The sequence below is a fragment of the Melitaea cinxia genome, chromosome 27 (genome assembly GCF_905220565.1).
Source record: "Melitaea cinxia chromosome 27, ilMelCinx1.1, whole genome shotgun sequence".
Lineage (NCBI taxonomy): Eukaryota > Metazoa > Arthropoda > Insecta > Lepidoptera > Nymphalidae > Melitaea > Melitaea cinxia.
In genome coordinates this window covers 9754357-9776202 of record NC_059420.1, presented here as the reverse complement: position 1 = coordinate 9776202, position 21846 = coordinate 9754357, and the positions used below count along the sequence as shown (strand labels likewise).

Sequence of the window (21846 nt, the reverse complement as noted above, 5' to 3'; positions counted from 1 at the left end):
CCTGGAACGATTAGGAGAGGGTAGGAAGTGAAAACGGGATCGAAGATAAGAAGGAGAGTTTGGGTTACGTATGATGTTAAAGAGAGTAGATAGGATATGCATATCACGGCGAAGGCGAATAGGGAGCCATTTGATCTGAGCACGGAAGTGAGAGATACGATCAAACTTTTGTAGGCCAAAAATGAAACGTACTACGAGATTCTGAAGTCGCTCCAATTTTCTAAGCAGCTCCTCTGTCACATCCAGATAGCATACATCGGCATAGTCAAGGATAGGTAGTAGAAGGGAGTGCGCGAGCATATATTTGGTTTTGAAAGGAAGAAAATACTGGAGACGCTTGAGAGAGTGGATCGAGTAATGTATTTTTTTGCTGATTTCATTAACATGAGCTTTCCAAGAAAGGTTGCAGTCCATAATAAGGCCCAAATTTCTAACTTTATCAATTACTTAATTAACAAACATAAAAACAATAGCTTTTAAAAGTCAATCCAAGTCAAACGGCGCTGTTTCAAGGTTTAAGTTAACTGTTTGTTTTCGTAGTGATGTGATAAAATAACGAGGCAATTGTAATCGAATATTTTTGTAATCTTAATATAATCTATCGGTATAATATAAAATAAAACGTTATAATTTTATAATGTATAATAGTTAGTTCATAATGTAATAAAGCTGATATGTCCAAACAAAACTTAAGAAAATTAATGTTATAATATCAGTCAGGTGAAAAATAATTGTGTTTGCAGGCAAACGAAAAAAGCCGATTTCAATTATATCGAGAAGTAATACAACGTAGGTAGACGAAAAAATAGTCAAGTAAATACGCATTATCAAAGATTACTAGAAGTGTTGTAATCAGATCTCGATGAAATTTAAATGTGACCACATGATAAACATCGGCTTTCGATTAAATTAAAAAAATGAAAATCGGTACACCCAGTAAAAAGTATTTGCAGATAGCATAATAAATGTCAACTTTGAACACAAAATTAACTTCATAGTGCTCTCCTATAAAGTGCTCTAGCTCCTAATAAGTTTTTCAATTTCGATATTATAAGTAGGGACAGTCGACATATAACGGTCAAATTGAGTAACCTCCTCCTTTTTTGAAGTTGGTTAATTAAAAAAAACATTGAAAATAAAATAACATCACTTTGATTTTGAAAAAGATGAAGATGCTTTTAAAAGAAGCATGCGAAAAAGTCACAAGAGATGACTGCATGTAGGTGCTTGAAAAAACTAAAAAGATTATATTTGATGACTTTGACCGCGATATCCTTATAGATACTATAATTGATAATAATTTGATTATACACGTTAGTGAAGATGACGGCGACTCCTCAAGCAAATTGGAAGATTAAATTGTTTGACATAGTCTTCATTGTTTAAGGCTTAAAGCTATGTATTTCATAATATACATTTTCCAATAAATAAAACATTACTATTTTTTTCCTTCGTTTACATTTAGAAATTACGATTCAATACAATGAACTGATTTATTAAAAATTTATTTACATTGTGAATATTTATTGAATACTAGCTGCTGCCCACGACGTCGTCTGCGTGAACGCTATAGAGCACCAAAAATACCTACAAATATACCTTTTAAAATAACATTCACTTACCCGTTTCTTCTCTACATTTCATATCTACAGAAAAATTTCATAGATGGCGCTGCTTTAAAATTGTCTTGTCTACTTATATTCATTTAATTATGTTTATCAGCTTAGTTACTTATATTACGTGATTTTTATAGTGTGAAGCTAGCTCATATAGCATGGTTATTAACATAATAACAACAATATTCAAATATGCGTCGTTAGATTACACGTTGTTACAGAATGCGTTGAGGAAATAAAGGTTCACTGCTCGTTCCCGGTCGGTGATAGCATGATAATATGTAGCCTATATGTTGACCCGACTTCTTAATAATATTCGTGCCAAATTTGAAGTAAATCCATGCAGTACTTTTTGAGTTTATCCTGGACATACATACAAATAAACAGACAAAAATTCTAAAAACTATATTTTTGGCTTCGGTGTCGATTGTAGATCACACCCCAAGTATTCTTTTAAAAAAATATTCAATGCACAGTTTTGACTTTCCTAGCATTTTATTATATGTATAGATATTGAAATATAATTCCTATAAGAAATAACAACATATAAATTAAATTGAATAAATATGCATAACAAATGCAATAAATAATGTTACTAAATAGTATTTATGTTATTTATTTTACATCACTAGTCATGATGAATTGACAGGTGTCAGAAACGCATTCTTAGAGCGGCCGGACTGTAATAATTATCGTTCAGATAAAACCTCACATTATATCATTTTTGAATTGTATCATGACCTACGCCTGCCATGTCTTCGCTCATGTGAATGCGACGCTCATCTACAGGTTCAAATCATACAGAACAAGTTTCTACGCTCTGCCACGTACTCGCCGTGGCACGGGTTAAGGCGTATTTTGAGAAGGCGCGCAGTCCAAACCCTCCAACCCTCCAAACCCTCTTGTAGCGGAGGCTTGCAAATACGTAGTTAGAGGAAACTTACAGACAGTACAAAGACGTCCCATACACGTTTGAACTGACCCTGACGATAGGATCACGGCCCCCGCCGGCGAGGGTGAGGTTCCCGCATTCTGACGACTCGCACGCGAAAAAAGTTGACGCGTATAAAACTCTCGTATATGCTGCGACCTACTAGGTATACGAGTATATATTTGGTTACTAATTTCATTGCAATCAAATTTGTTATGTAATATATAGTAAAGTAAGGTTAGGTCCAACAGGGTTCTTCTAAAATGTAAAGAAGGATTACAGAATTTACTTAACCGCGATGCATATGATGATTTAGACTTAAAACTCTTGAATAAAACTGATTTTAAAAACTTACGTTGAATTTGTCCCAACTGCTGAGAGGATTTATCGTAAATTGGATTCCAAATGACAGAGGCATATTCGAATTGAGACCTAACGAGCCTTATACAAAGTCAAATATGTTTTATAATTCTAAAAGAAAATTATAAAATTGACATGACAGACTGAAATGACAAATCCCTACAACTGAAAGGCGTGGATTATTATTTTGTTTATACGATAGTCAAGATGTAACTTAGAGTCTAAGTATAAACCTAAATCTTTTAGAAGTGATACTGCGTTTAAATATCCACTTTCCAGTTTGTAGTTATATTCAATTATATTAACTTTTTTAGTGAACGTAATTTGTTTATATTTCGCTATGTTTAAGTGAAGTATGTGTTTACGACAATAGTCTATCAAGCGATTCAACTCTTATTGTATATTTGAAGTCATCAATAGTTTTGATAACATATGGTCCAAGGATGGATCCTTGCGGAACGCCTGAGCTTATACTTAGCAGATGAAAAACCATTGATGACTACTCTTTGGGTTTTTATCTTTAATAAGTAAATCTGAAATTAGTCTTGTTTGTAAAACATAGTGTATGGAAATTGCACCTGAGCAGTAGCGGAGTCATTTACATAACGTGTTAAGCAATTTTCACGACAAGCAGCGCAAACGAAGTACAATGTATGACGTACCTGGGTCTGCAACTGCACGATGATCCTGCCTTCGATGCTGGCAGCAATTCTAATAAGCTTGAAGCACCTTGTTAGCTTGTTAGCGATTAGCGTTTCTTAATTGAATTTGAATAGCAACGGTTTCACGAGCCAGAGAGAATCTGTTGAGAGTTTCTGACCGCCGGCGGCGATCACAGATCTATTCGCTCATCTTATTATCGCTCCACAGATGACGAATACGTCCTACATGACAGTTGTGATATTTAATGTATGTACGTACTTGCGTAAACATCGTTACTGTTAGTGGTTTATTTTGGTAACGGAACACATACATTTCGTCACTTCTGAAAAACTTTAAGTTGCCAAAAAGTTATCGTTTGAAAATTGAAATGTGAAATTGAATCAATTGTATTAAATACCCAATGTTTTAATACAGAAGATAAAACGGAGGAAAAATTATTTGTTTTTCAAAATTTTGTCTTCAAGGGGTAAAGAGAGTGTCTGAGCAACTTTTTTCCATTCGTAGTCATTTCAATGGCTTGTCATAAAGTAAACGATCTTAAGCGAATGATCCCAATATTGAAAAGGTTTGGATGCATCTTCTGTTTCTTTGCCTCTTAATATCATCGATATAAGCTAACATGGCATTTGAGGATATTTTATATCATATGTCAGTGAGAAGGATTAGTAATATCACTTTCAAAATTATTATTTTCTTATTGGAAGTGTAACAATCTGCGTCACTCTCTTGCTCGTCTTTTACTATTCAATCAAACAACAACTACTAAGTAAGCTAAGCCTGTCACTAGCTCAACGATAGTCTGGCACGCAAACCGCTGAGGTTGATCTCAATCGCTTCTTCATTCACTCGTAATAATTGAGATCAGTAGTAGGTAAAGACAATCTGCATCACTATCTTTTTTACATTTATAGCTTTTAGTGTTCTTACACATACGGATGTTTTTATTTACATCATATATTCATTGATTTATTTCATTTTGTTTGTGTTAGCACTTTCGGATAAGTACAAAAGCTATACCTTTTTCTAAGATAAGCTATTACTTTAAGCCAAAAAGTGTAATTATTATTGATAGTAAGTACCACGGCACAATTTGCATCACTGTATTATTTTCTTTTTCTGTTTGTTATGAAATTACCCCGCTTAGCATTTAACTGTATACTGACACTGCCAATCAACTACTAACCGTCATAAAAACTGGTGAGAACGTAAAGAAACATAGAACTTTTTGAACTAAGCTGACAATCACGATTTTCGCACAGATGTTATAATTATGAATTGTTGGAAGTGTCGAAACACGGGATTAGTCGCTTAGCAACTTTACAGTTTACTAAAACTCTTTTAATTTTAAGTGTGGAAGTATACAAGTAGTCTATCAGACCTCGGACTTTTTCAATTTGTAGCACACTGGACCGAGTCAGTTTTTCGGTATTTCCTTGTTACTTTTCTACTGTGTCATTTATGTTTGTCTTTGGGGGCAGCCTTTCTTCGTAACCAGCCAAACTTGGTGGTGTTAAATTCGCCCCCGATCGTGTGTAATACTAATAAATCTTACTATTTCTGTTTATTTATTTCCTCATTTTTTTACGTATCCTTAGCAAAAAGTGACAAAAATAAAATTTAAATACAATATGACAATTGTCAATTCATGTTTAAAATTTATTGAAGCGCAAAATAACGAAATGTAACAAGTTCCGGAAAATAAAATTAAACTAAAATTAATTTCGTTCAACGACTACGTTATGATATTTACCATTTAGTTTTGTTTTTCTCCTGTATTGCTTGTAAAGTTTAATAGCTATTTCCAGTAAACAGCGGGTTGTTAGTGGATTTGTGGAGTACAATCTGTATAACTATCTTCTAAATGATTTTATATACAGGTAACTAATCAGACCTTCATACTTCCTGATAAGAAAACCATCCATTACATTTACATTTCTAATATAATTTGTATTGGTTGTTAACTATGAGCTTTAAAATCAAAATAGCGAGAATCACTAATGATGTTTCCTTTCCTGTTAGTGGTGTCAAGACCCTTGAAACGTATTTCACCATATGTTGGTGTCTCTTCTAGTCTATTCGGCAAACACTAGAACCCAGGGGCACTCCTTATTTGTGGATCTCGGGTAAGCCATATAAATTACCACTGAACTGGTGCTACTTTTCTTGTATCAGAGTCCCGGTATGGCGTGTAACTCGCACTGTGAAATTGTAATAAACTTTTTTGCCACCGCGGATATTACTAAGTTGTTGGGGCCAGTGCCCTGTGCCACAATGGTTAGGGAAAACTGGTTACTCGAATGCTGAGTAATGAAATGGACTGTATATCGATCGTATCGTATATTGTTGTAAATTACAAAAAGATAAAAAACTATGGACGGCTTGGCATCGCGAGTAATAAACGAAAGTAACTGATACGCTCGCACCGTCGCTGGTGCTCTCCGCCGCCTCCCGTCACCCTCACCCCGCGAGCTACACCAGGATCCGGGGGTTCACGCGCGATCATCAGGCGCGCACGTACTCTAACAAAATAAAGTATTTATTTCTGATTCATAATCGACTAGGCTCGCATTGTCTTTGTCCACCTTTAAGTCTAAGTAATTGTGACTTCATAGCTCACGGATTGCAGCTCTTTTCTCGCGTCCGATGTTGCTTTTAGGTAGCTTCGCTTACAAAGAATGACGACTACATCATGCCTCAGAGGAAGTTTCAAAATAATGATCGCGGTAAGTGACGTAACCTAGAATGGTAACTATACTAATTGAAACAAAATGAAATATTTATTTCACCTTTACTTAACGGATCTAAAAAAAATCTGCATTCACGAAAGCCAAAAAAGTCCAGGTAGTAAAAAAATAAATCGATTAAAAATTGCTACATCTAATCTCTGTACCTCGACCTTACAGAAGATCACAGCTAAATAACACTGTTTCAAGCAGTGCTGTGTTCCTGTTAGTGATTAAGGTGAGCTCCTCGGGGAATTGGGGATGGAGTCGGCAAAGCGCTTGTGATACTTTTGGTGCTGCAGATGTCTATAAGCTAACGGTAATCGCTTACCTTTACCTTTGACCTTGCGAATGATAAATCTGAAATCGAGCTACTTGCTTTGTACCAACTCGAGTGATTATTACATACTAATTTTATTTCATAACTTTGTAGTAACATTGACGTCACATTATTATTATTAGACTAGCTGTGCCCGTGACTTCGCCCTCGTGGAATTTAACAAAAAGTTATTGTTCGTTTCGCAGGTTTATAAAATAAATTTCTAAAACAAAAGTAGTCTAAGTTACTCCTTATTACATCACCTACCTGCCAGTAAAGTTCCGTCAAAATCGGTCCAGACGAGATTAGCCGGAACAAACACAGACAAACAGACAGACAAAACTTGTAAAAATGTTATTTTGGTATATGTACCATGTATACATCCATATGCATTTAATAAACAGCGGTTATTTTAATATTACAAACAGACAGTTCCATTTTATTTATTTGTATAGACTATTCTCATATTAAAGGTTGGTACTGTTCTTTTCTCTTGGACCACACTAGAATTATTAATATTTATTTATTTATTATTATTTTATTTAACTAATTTAATTTGTGCTGTGTGGCTACGGCACTAAAGAATTTAGACACCCCCTCTCTTCCCGTGGGTGTCGTAAGAGGCGACTAAGGGATAACAAGGTTCCACAACCACCTTGGAACTCAAGAAGCCGACCGATGGCGGGATAACCATCCAACTGCTGGCTTTGAAATACTCAGGCCGAAGACGGGCAGCAGCGTCTTCGGTGCGACAAAGCCAGTACTGCGGTCACCAACCCGCCTGCCCAGCGTGGTGACTATGGGCAAAACACATGAGTTCACGTTTTATTTTGGCGTAAACTTGTGGAGGCCTATGTCCAGCAGTGGACTGTATAGGCTGTAATGATGATTTTATTTAACACTTTATTGTGCACCAAACAAATAAAATAAGCTAGCAACATTAGTTTTGTAGAAAAAAAAAATGTACAAAAGGCGGCCTTATTGCTTAAGAGCAATCTCTTCCAGGCAACCTTAGGGCAAAGGAGATGGTATATTGACGGTGTAGGTGAAGAGTATAATTTTATAAAAAAAATAATAGGAAACAACTCAATAAATAGACATACATACTTACATAGATAGTTTGTTTATATACATACAAACACACACATACATACAGACACACATACATACATACACATACACACAAAAGTTACAATACATACTAGATAACTAAGCTGCATACAAGTCACATACTAGATAACTAAGAAGTTTTTAAACAAGATTAATAGTAACAGAAGAAGATAATCATAAGACTGGAAACCTAAAGCAAAGGATTAAATCCCATATATTTATTGTATTACTATTTCAATTACTATTTTTTGGTTGTCGAAAATAAAAGGCATTATTATTATTATTATTATTATTGTATACAAGAACGGCAATAGCACATCTTATGCCCGCGGCGTTTGGCACACCCCGCAAGCAGCTCGCCCGGCGGAACTACGACATTGCGCTGAGCGGTGTTCCAGATTAGGCTAATTACTCATATGAAATCTTTTACTTCGCGTCGGCCTGTCTCTTTCGCACTCACTGATTACAGTGCTAGGAATCGAACTAAGCTTCGTTTCATTGGAACGTAATCACTGGCGCTCCACTTGCCAAATGTACGTAATATAATAATTAATATACTTTGACGGTTCGCAGGAAAGTGGACATACGGTGCCATTCAAACCACTAATTGCAAATTCATGCGACGTTTCGATCCTTTATTGGATCATCACCAGGCATCTAAAATATGTATAAATATTGAAGAAAGTTGTACAATATTAATTAATCTATACAACAACAAAACAAAGAAAACCAAACCATTAGTACCTTTACACGTAGCAGTCTATCGACATCTCTTCATTAAAGTTCTTTTATTATGTAAGATTCTAAATCCAAATGCATTATATGTTATTTCTAAGTTACGTTTAAAGCTGTATTGTATGAATTTTGAAAATTTATACTAAAACATTTAAATTTAAATAGGTAACAACATGCACAATTTTAAGTTATTAAGTTTTTTGGTTTGTACATTTTCAAGGCATCAAATTCTCAGAACTTGACTATTGAACTGCATCTAAAACATCAATCATATATGTACATATAAAACTATAAAAGGCTGATAATGCCCACACAACGATCACAAACAGAATTTTATATTACCTTTACATGTTGTTGTTGTTGTTGTTGTACACGGGCTATTTTCCGCAACTCGACGTCTTGATGCGCCTTTTTTGCGTGATCGGCTGGTGGGCACTATTCGTGCCAGCCAAGCTCCTTGAGGAAGCCTAGCAGACCCTTCACGTTGCCGACGACTTCCTGGAGCAACCTCGGTGTCCCAAGGTGTAGTGCCCTGTAGTTCGCCACACCACCGCATTCCAGCAGGATATGTGAGGCCGTTTCCTCTGCCTCCAGGCACGCTCTGCACAGGGGGCTGTCTGTAACACCTAGATTGTGTAAGTGCTTGTTAAGCAAGGCATGTCCCGCAAGCGCCCCGACCAGTAGTCGGAGCTGGGCTCTTCCATAACCGCGAAGTTTGCGGGACAATCCTGGGTTGATCGTCGGAAGAGCTTCCTTGGTCTGCCTGCAGGTAGTTAGGTTTGTCCGATATTCTTGGTGCATTACCTTGGTGTTGTGTCGCAGCTGGCTGCGCAGCCATCCGAATGGCAGAGGCAGAATGGGTTCGGGTCCGTGGACCCTCATCTCCGATCCATTCCTCGCCAGTCGGTCGGCCGCGTCATTGCCTCGCGATCCACTGTGTCCCTTTATCCATTGAAAGGTAATGGTGTTTGTTTCACTTACCTTCGTCAGAGCTCGATGGCACTCGTATATTAGCCCTGATGTCATAATGTCGCTCTGTAGGGCTTGCAGGACCGATCTGCTATCGGAAAGTATACGGATTGGAAAACCCTGTACCTCTCTAGACTTAATCGCTGTTGCTGCCATTATGATTCCCATGCATTCCGCCTGGAAGACGGTGTTGTGGATTCCTAATGGCGATGAGATGTGGATATTCAGGTCTTCTGAGTAGACCCCAGAACCTGTACCTGTTGATGTTTTCGACCCGTCTGTGAAGATTCTTAACTCTCTAGGGTTGAGGCCTTCACCTGGGTCTTCGTGTAATTGTATTCTGTATTTTTTGTCGAATACGTACTGTTTGGGTATCCTGTCGGTAACCGCTTCGACGAGCGGTTCCCTGTTTGCCAGTTCCCCAAGTATTCCTGTATGTGCTACCTTTACGTTCCTCCACAGGTTTAGCTTCCTGAGCCTTACCGCAGCCGCTCCCGCCTCCTGTTGGATAAACAGGTGCAGCGGCGGCAGGTTCAGTAGGGCTTCCAGGGCGGCTGTCGGAGTAGTCCTCATGCAGCCCGTAGTCGCCATGCAAGCTAGCCTTTGAAGTCGTTGTAATTTTGCTTCACCGGTGATTAGTCTGGTTCTCGGCCACCAAACCACAGCACCGTAGCTGATAATTGGCCTGATGACGGACTGGTACAGCCACAGAGTGACTTTTAGGGATAGACCCCATTTCTTACCTATCATTCTGCGGCACTGCCAGAAGGCTATTGTAGCCTTGTCAATTTTGCTGTTGAGATGTTTGCTCCAGTTCAGTTTGCTATCTAGAACAATTCCTAGATACTTTACCTCCGAGCTGAACTGTAGCTCCGTACCGAACAGTCTAGGGGGTTTGTAGCTCCCCAATTGCCGTTTGTTAGTGAACATTACCTGTTCCGTCTTTCCAGGATTGACGGTGAGTTCGTTATCTATGCACCATCTCTCCACAATTCGTAGCGCCTGCTGTGTGACATTGCACACGGTACTGCTGACTCTGCCGCTGATTAGAATAACGATATCATCAGCGTACCCGATCGTGAAGTAGTTGTGCTGGTTCAGTCTGGTTATAAGGTCGTTTACCACTAGGTTCCACAGTAGTGGGGAAAGCACCCCTCCTTGTGGACATCCTCTGGCTACCAGTGCATGTTGTGCCTCAGTTGATGTAAGTTTGATGACTCTTTTTCTGAGCATGTTACCTATCCAGTCAACCATCATCGGGTGTACCCCGTGCTTAACTAGGGCCGACGAGATGCTGTTGAAGTTGGTCTTGTCGAAGGCTCCTTCTATGTCGATGAAGGTGCCAAGACACATAGCCTTGTTTTCAATGGCCTCTTCTATTTTACTGACCACTGCATGTAGAGCTGACTCTGTTGATTTACCTTGGCTGTACGCGTGTTGGTTTGGATGTAGGCGTACTGTAGCTAGGGCGTTTTCTCTCAGATCCCGTTCGCACAACCTTTCCAGAGTCTTCAGCAGAAAAGATGTAAGACTTATAGGTCTGTGGGATTTGGGTTCAAAGTAGTCACTTTTTCCCGGTTTGGGGATGAAGATTACCTTTACCTCCCTCCATTGCCTTGGCACGTAGCTGTGAGCTAAACAGGCCGCCAAAACAGTGGTAAGCCTCTGGATCAGTCGGTTACTTCCCCACTTTAGAAGTGCCGGGAAGACCCCGTCCAACCCTGGGGATTTGAAGGAGTCAAAGCTGTTGATAGCCCATCTGACTTTTGATGGGCTTACTACCTTGAGTGCATATTCCCAATGCTCCTCTGTTGGGGCTACGTCCTCCTCGGGCCAGTCCACCGACTGCATGATGTGGCACCCTGGGAAATGTGTCTGAACCAGGATGCACTCTGCTTCTTCCGGCGTGCTCGTGAAGGTGTTGTCAGGCTTTCTTAGGGAGCCCTTCAGCTGGCTGGATTGGTTTACTAGGACCTTCCTTACCCTATTGGCCTGTTCGCAGGTTTCCACGCTGCTGCAGAATTTGCGCCACGAGTCGGTGCTTCTGTACCTTAGTCGTTTCTTGTATCTGGACTTGGCTTTCTTATACCTGTCCCAGTCCAGATCGGCGCATGTATTCATTGCTCTGTTTAGAAGTCGCCTTACCTTTTTCCTGAGTCTTTCCAGTTCAGGCCCCCACCAGATTACTTTATTCTCCGGTGGCAATGATAAGGGACATGCAGTTTGGTAGGCGTCTATAATGTTGCTAGTCAACGTATCTACCTGCTGTTCTATATGTTCTGTTCCCACAAGCCGGTCTGGGCATGCCTGCTCACTGAGCAGCTGCTCCAGTCTCTCAGCGTAGTGCACGCGGTCAGTTTTGCGTGGGTTACGCCTAGGGGTTGCTGGAATTGTATTTACCTGCACATCGAAGCGTACCCATCTGTGATCTGAGCACGATGCCTCATCGGATACGTGCCAGTTGGAGATGGTCTCGGAGGCCGCTTCTGTGGCAAGAGTTAGGTCGATGATTGTCCTGCTACGTCTGTTCACGAAAGTGGGTTCAGAGCCCACATTCATGATCTGTAGGTTTGTCGTCATCAGATATTCAACTAAGAACTTACCTCTTTCGTTTGTTGTTTTCATTCCCCATAGGGTGTGATGTGCGTTGGAGTCAGTGCCTTTACATATATTTTTTTTTTTTAATTTCTTTCTTCCTATTTTAATTTTTTTCTACATGTATTTTTCTTCAATGTTATATCTTATAATAATATGTCATTTAAATTAGCTAGTTAACTGTTGCTAGTTAACATTTCTTTCTTATATTCTTCTTTCCACATAAATACAGTGTTGTTACCTTTGTCCGATCGTGCTATAACTCTATATTTGTAAAATTAAACACCTTGTTATTAGTATTCTCCAAACTATTTCTATTCGATTTTTCTTTTACTAAGTCTAGGGCTAGCCCCGTTATTGAAAATATTGTTATGAATTATGTAATTAGTAAAATCTTAGAATCATTACCATTTGAGGTTCCGTTTATTAAATTGTATGTAGATTACACGATAACAGCAGTACCAAATAATGAAGTTAATAATGTTTTAAATTTGTTTAACAGTTTTAATGAGGACATACAGTTTACTTTTGAAATGGAACAAAACAGAGTGTGACCAGGTTTCCGCTAGGACCCCAATATTTCCGGTTCTAATGATGCGCTGGTATTAAGAGAATACGGTTCCGCATTCTAAGGGACCAGCCCCAACCTAGGGGAGAAGTTCTTCGTTCTTGCATCAACGTCAGCAGTTTGCCCTACCCTCCATTATGACTCCTGTGGCTGCAGATGATGCCCTTTTACGGCGCCAACCTATGAAGGTGGTGCTGCGTGTGCGGACCACGTGATACATCGGTTACCCGAACCAGCTAAATGTTTTTATTTAACCTCCCCAACCATGTGCCAGGATTAGTACGAATCCACGTTCACTCTAGGACTTATATAACATATTTTTTTTCTTATTTTTAAAGATTTAAGATAGTTATAAGCAACTAGGTATATTGTAACTTTTAATTTAATTTAACGAAGTGATTGTTAAGATTTTCGGTAATAAATTAAAGTAAATCTGATATTGTTTTATTTAAACAACCTTCAATTTAAATTTTATATATTTTTTAGTTCGCCGCTTTAAAAGATAATTCTAAGTTTAATATTTAGAGTGAGAGTGCACTGCACCAGCACTCTTTAGGACGAGCCGCCTCTAATACAGTGAGACAACTTTTTCGGATTTTAGATAGATAGATTTTAGATTTTATCGCGGCTTATTAAGTTTTTTAGATGCCCGACTACCGATACTTTACAGCAACCATATTTCACGCTTCAGCCTGTAATATCCCACTACTGGGCATAGGCCTCTTTCCCCATGTAGGAGAAGGATCAGAGCTTAATCCACCACGCTGCTCCAATGCGGGTTGGTGGATATATTCCCTACTATATACTATCAGTAACGATCGCTATCAGGTGTACATGATAACAACCGGGGCCGACGGCTTAACGTGCTCTCCGAGGCACGGTGGGGAGACCCACAAGGACTGCACAAACACCCAGACTACTGCAAACATCTGTATGGCCAATACAAATGTTTGTCGTGTGCGGGGATCGAACCCGCAACCGCCAGCGCAACAGGTACAATCCATGGCTGTAACCGTTGCGCCAACGCGGTGTCGCAACTATATTTACGGGAGAGTAATTTCTTTTCTATACTAATACAATAAAGAGGAGAAAATTGATTGTTCGTTTGCATTAAATAGGCTCCGAAACTACTGAACCGATTTAAAAAATTCTTTTAATGTTGGGAAGCTTCACTATCCGCGGGTGACATAGGCTATATTATATTTTCAAAGAAAAAAAATTGAAATTTTTGTTAAATAGCCGTGCAAAGCTGGGGCGCGATGCCAGTTATTAGTTTTATATAGATTAGTAATATTTGATCAGTTGTATCATAAATAAAATACTTATATTTTTCACTACATTAATTTCATGTTTAATATACGAGTATACAGCGATGTGAAAGTCTTAATTGACAAAGAATTCATTGGACCTCTGGTTCTGATTGTGGCGCCACTTGCAAGCCCAATTCCAGCAAGACATGCCGGCCCACGGCTCGTCTGTATAGAAGACTTGACCATTTTGATACATCTGAAAAAAAAGTGCGTTCGTACAAAGTACACATGTAAGGAGTGAAACTTCTTTGGTAAATTAATTTTTAAGTCCCGTTTATATTTATACAAATCTAAAGCTTCAGATTTCCGTTCCAACGCCATGGACAAAAACGTTGCCGTTTCATCCGTAAAAAATTTACCCTCATGCGCCCAAAGGAGTTTCACTTCAAAAATCACTAAATATGACATCAATACACATAACGGCAGTTGTATAAAAATATTGAAATGAAATGAAAACATTTATTTCGTCACAAGGTGATATACACTTAACGAAAGTCAAAATAATGTCATTTACAAAATAATAATACAAATAAATTAAAAAAAAAACTCGACAATAATAAAAAAAAGTTAAGATAGAAAAAAAAAACCAACAATAAAATAAAAATTTATATCTTAACATTGGGTACTTTACAAACTTGGTAATATGCCCAGTTTTATGTGCAACCTTTGTAAGCTATTACTTACGAATGTCAAATCTGAGCTCTTGTATGTGACGCCGTCGTAACCAAAACGCAAGATGAAATTCATAGAGAAAATTGAGAAGATACATCTAATATCAGTCGTGGCGGGAATGAAGTAGCGGTATGGTCCACAGTAGTAGGAGACCTTTGGCTCATATTCCACTGACTCGGGGAATTCTTCACGGGGATTTATTCTGTAAATATGAAAATAACAAATCTGTTTTGACGAAGTCGTTGAAGTTAACTTAAATTTATTCACATGTTGTTTTGAGCAATACCGAGGACAATTGTACATTTAAATTTCTGGTTTCATTTTTTTTTTTTATTCTGACGACCAGATTTTGAAGTAAACCTAAGACCTTCGACCGCATTACATATGTTACCGGAAATGTATAAATTCTAGGAATTGTATACAAATCCTAGGATATTTGTATAATTCCGAAGCTATTTAGGTAAATGTATAAAATATTGTTTCAAAAACTATTTAACACATAAATGTCCTAGGAAATGTGCACAATTCCTAGGTATTGTATACAATTCTAATATCGTATTAGGAAATGTATAAAAATAATGCTTTCTGTAATAAAACACGTTGTTAAAATGAGAATATTAATTGCTCGTTGAGACAACAACGTTCAGGTAGCAGTCATATCGTAAAATATAATAATCTTCATATTATCTTATTATACACGGTGATTTTATAACCGTTTTGGAAACGAAATAATTTACTTTGGAATCATCTATAGTACCTATAAAAATTGATAAATCAATTGTAATGTTGACTAAAAAAAAGTTTCAATTTTAATATTCATTTTTATTCGATCGACTTGGAAAGTAGTAAGGCACTGATCATTCATTCATTATTTTATATGAATGAAACACGTCCGTGCGCGTTTCGGTTGATAAAAGTATACCTATAGGCGCGAGCTAGCGAGTACTTACGTAGATAGACTCGTTTGTCCTTCATACTTTACACGGGCTTAGGACCGTCAGAAATACCTATTTTATTTAAACTTCTTTTCGATTATTAACCACGATTGTTCTTTTCACAACAAATCAATTTATAAACGGACTGTAGGTATAAATTTCTGGCGTATTTAAAAAATCGGAGCTATCTACAGAATAATTAACTTACATACGTATTAACAGTTTATTTACACTTCTCTGTATCGAAGCAACTGCTCAAAATGGAGTCCGCTGCGTTCAGTACACAAACGTACAATTCTTTTAATTTTCTTAATGTGTCTTTATCACTTTTCACTTTATCAAAAGCGTCCACTATCGCAATGCGTAAATCATCACAGCTTTCATATTGACGTGTATAACTTTTTATTTCCGACCACAAGAAAAAATCCAGGGGCGTTAAGTCCGGACTTCCAGGTGGCCAAGACACAGGCCCTCCTCGACCTATGCACCGATCACTAAACTCATTGTCCAGGTACGTACGTACTACACTCGCGTAATGAGGGGGACAGCCGTCGGCGTCGTCTTGGTAGTACATACCTCTCGAGTAAGCTAACGGCACGTCGTCTACTAACTCCGATATTACTCTCCTTAACATCTCTAAGTACGAGTTGCCGGTTAGATGACCTTCAATAAAAATAGGCCCTATTAATTGGTCGTTAATAATACCGGCCTACACGTTCACACTGAAACGAACCTGGTGATAGTTTTCTCGAATCAAGTGGGGGTTAATTAAAGCCCAGTAATGCTCATTGTGCACATTGTATAGTCCCACTTGAGTAAACAGTGACTCGTCCGTCCAGAGTATGTTGTCGTTTGTATTATTTAACAACCACTGGCAAAAGGTGATTCTTGCCGGTGCGTTGTTTATTACGTGAGCCTTACGAAAATGATACGGGTGTAATCCTTGTGTACGTAATATCTTCCATACGAAGTTTTGGCTAACATCGAGTTCTCTTGCTGCCATCTTTGTCCTCCGCCGGGGATCGCGCTCGAAGTACTCAAGAACATCTTCAAACTCCGGCGAATAATAATTTAAATGTCCTTGACCTTGTTTACGCATGTACCGCTATGGTATTACTGACCGACTGAAACTGAAAGTCAAGGACGCGTGACGCCGACGATTAAAAGTGAGCCCCGCCCACTCGCATGTTCAATGCCATGCCGTCATTGGTCGACTCCGGCGCAATTCGGTAGCTTTGTTTTTATTGGCTAATACGATTTTGTGACTCGATATTAAAACGTATAGTATTTCTATTTTTAGAATGTACCTACCGTGTAGCGCTACTACTGGTTCTCACTTTTTGTCTGTAAACGATATGAATATCGACTTTGATGAAAAAAAAATTACATATATTATTAAATTAACGTTATATATAGCTTCTGTTATTGATAAATAATTCAAATTTTTCGTTTCCAAAACGCTTTCAAAATCACCCGGTATTATCAATATATATTTTACAATTATACACGTGTTAGAAACTTTCCCACGACCCGGCTCCTCTACTCAGTGACGTCGTGCAACGGAACGCGGAGGGCGGGGCAATAACGCCGCGTGCGCCACGTCGCATCATGCGGTAGCATCGCTCTCTTTGCTTCGAGCTCGCGGCAGCGACGGACGTACTCTCTAGTGCTAATAGAACGCGTACTTGTACTTGTGTCGATAAACATTTACTTAGTTGATGTAAATGAATAAATCTTGTAAAGTTACTCCGTGTCTTATTCGTTTTTTTAAAATAAAATTCTCTTTCACTTCTGATTTCTAAGATCAGAAGTGGGATAGATACACGCGCGTTTCGACCGTTCGCCATTGTTCTAACGGCCGAACCCAATATTCAATCTAAAGATAGAGATAGGTAGTTATCATCGACTGCTAATAACTAACTATCTATCCTTTGTAGTTGTCCCAATAATTCGCATAGGGGACTACTATCTCCAGTTAGCTGTAGATAGACCGGCTACCTGAGCTCTTCCTTACATTCCAGTATACGCAGCGTTACAGACGGCCTCAGTTATGTTACACAGATGTTTTGTAGTATTTAAATTTGTCATACAAATTTTATTCATATTAAAGTAATCTTGTTTTATAAAAATATGGACAAATTAATTTTTACATAGACTTTTTAATTTATAATAAAATGATATTATTGTAATATGGAATCCATGGTAAATCTAGTAACGGAACGTTTTAACACGACACGAAAAGACGCTACGACGCCATTACGCTTTATTGAATCGTCGTTTCGTTTGTATTTTTTTTTTTACAAATCAAAATTCAAATTATACAAATCATTGCAAATTATACAATCATTCACCAAATTTTTTGTTTTATTCACAAGATGAGTAAAGTAAGTATTATTTCACAAGAAACTTATTATTTTTATTCAATTAATTGTTGCAAAAGAGCAATATCACTTGAACTGCTACTTGAACTTGAGTCTGCCATTATTTTTCACTCGAAATTAATTTTATTTTAAACAAAGAAAATACTTTTTCAATTAATAAATCTTAGTTATCCCCCGAAAACTATAGATCGGATATTGTTGTTACTAAAGATAACCAACGCTACTGACAGATAGAACTCTATTATTATTGGGACGCTTACACTGTCATTTTCATACGAACTGTTATCTCTGGTAAGCTATCCTCCCTCTCGTCGATAGACAGCTTTGAAGGATAGGATTGCCTATCGTCGACAAGTTTATTGGGTCAGTAAAATGAATGATAGATAGATATTTCTGTCTCTAGTAGGACATAACCAGAGATAGATTGAATATTGGGTTCGGCCGTAAATCAACAATAGTGATTGTGTAACATTTCTTTTCTTCTTTCATACGAAAAAAATAACCTCGTGTTGCTCGTTATATCTGTGTCGAGTGTAGTATTTTGTTTAAAATCAACAATAGTGATTGCGAAATATTTTTTGTTTTATTAGAAAAAAAAAGCTTTGTGTTGTTCGTTGCGTTTTTTGTGTCAAGTGTGGTATTCAGCTATTTAGTTAGAAATGTCTGATCGTGAGTCTGGGTCTACGGGTTGACACACTCCGTCTGAAGAACGATATAAAAAGCAAAATTCTTGTAGACGTCGTGGTAATTCACGCAGTAGTAATAACGACCGTTTGGATAGACAAACTCGTTCCTGTCACAATCGTAGTAAATCTCCCTGTGAAAGTACGAGGGATAGGCGCCGCGATAGTCCGTATGGCCGTCGCGATAGTGTACGACGTGATGATCCTTTTAATCGAATACTAGAGTGGTTAAATGCACTAGAGAGTAGGCTGCCTACTACGGCGCCATTGACGTCAAGTACGATACCGCATCCTAGCGCCGGGCGTGCATCTCAACTTTCGCACCAGGAAACAACGAGGTCTCTGTTGACGATGCGGAGTCGCACGCGACAGGTCAAGCGTCCGAGGCGCTTCGCGACGACAGCGCAGGGACAACGGACAGGACTGTTGACGCGTTTTTCATTCAAGTAAGATCTAAGCATTACTATATATCGAACTTCGACCCCAGTGTTCATGATTCTGACCTGTGGTGCGCAGAACTAGATCGCGGTCGGAAATTAAATAACTGGGACTCATGTCGAGAATGTCTGGGACACATAGGCGGTTGCTTACGTGTGATGCTAAATGCTAATGCATGGCTGGATGGCTGGACTGCACGTATACGAATTTTAAAACGGAATTTCGACTGTTGTGGCCATGTGAGGTGAATTAAAAACTGCTTCAGTGATCGGAGACATTTCTGATCTTCAGATTAAAGGCGTGTCAACGAACGCTAGTTACAGTTAAATAATATGGTCGAATTTCTGTCGGTATGTGTAAAACCTAAGAACGCGCCTTCAGCGAATAATCCTGTTCGTTCGTCAAGCGATAGTAGTACGTTAAATCCACGTAAACGTGATGCTATTAGGTACGATTGATTGTCATGCTACAGACGTGGAAAAATAGGTCTAACGCTGTAACGATTTCCGGATCGGTGGTAGCTTTACTTTTAAAAATAATAATCACTTTAAAATTTTAATTGGTAAAATGGCGATTCGATTGTGCTTTTGAAGGCTATTTGAATAAAGTTTTTTTTTGATAGACAGTGGTTTGGTAACTAATCCGAGTTTCAATATCAATCATTAGGAATGCTTTTTTTTAATCAACTGAGATAGTATTGAACGTAACATAAGTCAAGGTCAGGAATGACCGAGCGAATAAAACACGATGCTTTTGTTGAGATTTTTCTTGAGTTAATACTTTCGTAATAAAAGCATTGCACTCATTTTGAAAAGAAAAATTAACTCAGACGTGTTATGTCTTAATCTGACGAAACTGTAACTGATGCTTTTATTTAAAAATGTGAGTTCTCTGTTTAGTTACTCCCATACGAATTGTAGTAAACATCGACACTTGTTTTAGAGTCCAGAATTTTGAAAATAAGTTTTATGTTGTGCATCACATTGCAATACGTAATATCTGATATTGAACAAAAAAAAGTTGAGCGTTACTGCTGGACAATATAAAACAGTGCTACATACTGTTACCACCGACATGAGATGTGGTTTGGAGCTTAGCCTAAACATGACTACGTACGATTAGATGTTTGTTGCCTATTTTTAAATGTTACAGCTGTGACCACTAGCGACCAACTTCACGTGTAACATAGCGTGGCCAGAGATGCCAAGAGTGTGTGCTGCCTGCCTGAGCTACGTTGAGTACTGCTGCGCGTGACATACTCAGCTAAGCGTCGCACCGTACAACCTGCTGATGAGCGGTGAATTGCTTGGCCTGTGCTGCAGTGCTGGTCAGAGAAGAGTGAGCTGCGTGTGACGCTTCGCAAAGGGATTAATATTTTAGCCCCGACATTGTGGCTATAGTTTGCCCCGACCTAGTGACAATTGTTCGCCCCGACATTGTGGCGTTTGTAAGCCCCGACATTGTGGCTGTAGTTTGCCCCGACATTGTGGCAATTGTTCGCCCCGACATTGTGGCGTTTGTTAGCCCCGACATTGTGGCTGTAGTTTGCCCCGACATTGTGGCAATTATTCAACCCGACATTGTGGTGTTTGTTAGCCCCGACATTGTGGCTATAGTTTGTGAATACGAGTTGTAGCTACCTATTTTAATCGGATCGCTTGAAATGAACACTTCTGATCATTTTACAATGGGTAGTTGTCAACGACAACAAAGTATGAAACAACAATCAAAAGATTTCTTTTGCTTTAGATGGCGGTGGTTTGACTGAGGTTAAAGGAAGATCAAGCCCGAGGAACTCCTGATGAAGAGGAGCAGAGCCAAGCCGAGGGGAGTTAAGCTGACGAGGACGTTCAGCTGTCAGGAGAGGCCGTGTTAGAAACTTTCCCACGACCCGGCTCCTCTACTCAGTGACGTCGTGCAACGGAACGCGGAGGGCGGGGCAATAACGCCGCGTGCGCCACGTCGCATCATGCGGTAGCATCGCTCTCTTTGCTTCGAGCTCGCGGCAGCGACGGACGTACTCTCTAGTGCTAATAGAACGCGTACTTGTACTTGTGTCGATAAACATTTACTTAGTTGATGTAAATGAATAAATCTTGTAAAGTTACTCCGTGTCTTATTCGTTTTTTTAAAATAAAATTCTCTTTCACTTCTGATTTCTAAGACACGTATATTAATACTATTTTGATTATTTATGTATATTTGTACTTGTATGTGTATGTGTATAAATTAAGGAATCTATTATACACAATTTTTTTTTATTCATCCTTAAGAATATTGTACACTTCCTATCCGTCACTACTATATCATGTCCTGTGCCCAAAGGTTATCTGGAAGAAATCGCTCTTCAGCAATAAGATCGCCTTTGTACATCTTTCTTTGTAATTACTACTGTTTGTTTATATTTTGGTGTACAATAAAGAATATATTATTATTATTATTATTATCTTACTAATTAAAGCTTCGAAAATCAAGTATCTAGGAACTTTTAAAATGTTTTATCACAAAATCGACTTATATTATTTTTATAAAGTCAAACTTTCGTTTGGTAAGTAATCAGTTTGTTATTTAAGTAATCATAAATGTCACAATATAAAAGTAAGTCTTTGTATTATTATATTATGTCAAATGTAAACGAGTCAGTCCATATGGCTATTTATTTTTGCAGGGTAAGCCGGAATGGCACTTGGAAATACACAATAATTTATGTTTATAGCACAGACATCTTGCTGTAGTACAGTTTTTCTTGCAAAGGCACTTTTTTAATCCCTGGCCGGCGCATACACATTGATATCTCAAATATTTACATTGCCGATTGCTATTTAGACAATGCATAAA

General features: G+C 38.4%; 1 long non-coding RNA gene across 1 annotated transcript; it reads right to left on the bottom strand.

Moving 5' to 3' along the window:
* Window positions 1–3653: 3653 nt before the first annotated feature.
* LOC123667202 lies at window positions 3654–17324 on the bottom strand. The gene is made up of 3 exons (XR_006745410.1): window positions 17015–17324; window positions 12541–12546; window positions 3654–3664 (listed from the first exon to the last, which is right to left on the bottom strand). It is a non-coding gene; the product is annotated as an uncharacterized LOC123667202 (long non-coding RNA).
* Between the last annotated feature and the right edge of the window lie 4522 nt (window positions 17325–21846).